The 1,478-nt window shown below is 45.4% G+C and overlaps 1 pseudogene; it reads right to left on the bottom strand.

Moving 5' to 3' along the window:
- Positions 1-838: 838 nt before the first annotated feature.
- LOC122119420 lies at positions 839-1,172 on the bottom strand (annotated as a pseudogene).
- Positions 1,173-1,478: the final 306 nt, after the last annotated feature.

Raw genomic sequence — 1,478 nt, forward strand, 5'->3', positions numbered from 1 at the left:
GGATGCACAGTGCAGGAGTTTCATTTCACAGCTACTTTGCTTTGTCTCTTATTGTTTTCCCTTCCTCTGGTTTGCAGAGCTTGTCTCCCAATCTCACTGGATGCTTTTAGACACAATGTCAAGTCTGGCCCCACTGAGCCAAAGTATAGAGAACTGTACCTCTGAGAAGGGAACAGCTCTAGAAACTAAGAAATAAGCAAGAGGTGGTAGTGGATATCTCATAGCTGAGTAAAGTCTGCTTTTGCTAGGGGTACACATGGTTTCTATAGATATGACAGGAGGTGTGAAAAATGTTTCCTGTTAACAATGCTAGTGTCTTACTCATTAAGGAAACAGAAAGGTAGCCAGGCACCAGTGGCTCACACCTGTAATCCTAGCTGCTTAGGAGGCTGAGATCTGAGGATCTTGATTCAAAGCCAGCCTGGCAGGAAAATTTGCAAGGCTCTTATTTCCAATTAATCACAAAAATAGCTGAGGTAGAGTGCTAGCCTTAAGCAAAGAAGCTCAGAGATAGTCCCCAGGCCCTAAGTTCAAGCCCCTGGACCAGCAAACAGCAGCAGCAGCAGCAACAACAACAAAACAAATAGAAAAGTAGAAAGCATAGATTAAAAAAAATTGTTTTATGTCAAAAAACGAACTTTATAACTTTGGCGGGGTGGTGGTGGTGGTGGTAGTGGTGGTGGTGGTGGTATGGGGGGCGGGGGGGGGGGGAGGAGGAGATGGGAAGGGATGGGAAGGGGAAACAAAGGAGGAGGCAACAATGCTTGATAAGAAATGTACTCATTATCTTGCCCATGTAATTGTAACCCCTCTGTACGGTATTTTCACAATAAAAAAAATCCAAGATGTGTTTATTGGGATGGTTTCCCATTCACCTTGGTTCACAGTGCTTTCAGTGCTGTTTCCTTCTGAAGGAACATCCTTCTGTAAGCCTCGCCTTCCCTCCTGTAGACTGGCAGAGGACAGTGAAGCAACCAACACACGAAACTGCTGTCTGTGCATGGCTAAAGAGCATGGTGACTTTGTAGAATCCTGGGCATTTCACATCCGTGAAGTAGCAATTGGGGCTCTGCACCAAGTGCTTCTTCTAGTGTTTCTTCTCCTCTTCAGGAGAGGGATGAAGGAGATCCTTTGCGAGAGGCATGTTCTCGGGAGGAGGTCCTCACCGCCAGAAGGGCTTGAATTCTTATTAGAACAGGTCCTAGGGCTTGAACTCAGGGCCTGGGTGCTGTCCCTGAGTTTATTTTTTCTCTCAAGGCTAGTGCTTTAGCCACAGCTCCACTTCAAGCTTTTTGGAGATTTATTGGAGATAAGTGTCTCATGGACTTTCCAGCTGAGGCTTGCTTTGAACCACATTTCTCAAATCTCAGCCAGTAGATAGGATTACAGGCATGAGCCACCCATGCCTGGCTTCTATCTGATTCTTATGACAATATTTAGTCATTCACTTACCAGTCTTTTTTGGTATCTGTCCTATG

This window comes from Dipodomys spectabilis, unplaced genomic scaffold, assembly GCF_019054845.1.
Source record: "Dipodomys spectabilis isolate Male_0828 unplaced genomic scaffold, ASM1905484v1 ptg000167l, whole genome shotgun sequence".
NCBI lineage: Eukaryota > Metazoa > Chordata > Mammalia > Rodentia > Heteromyidae > Dipodomys > Dipodomys spectabilis.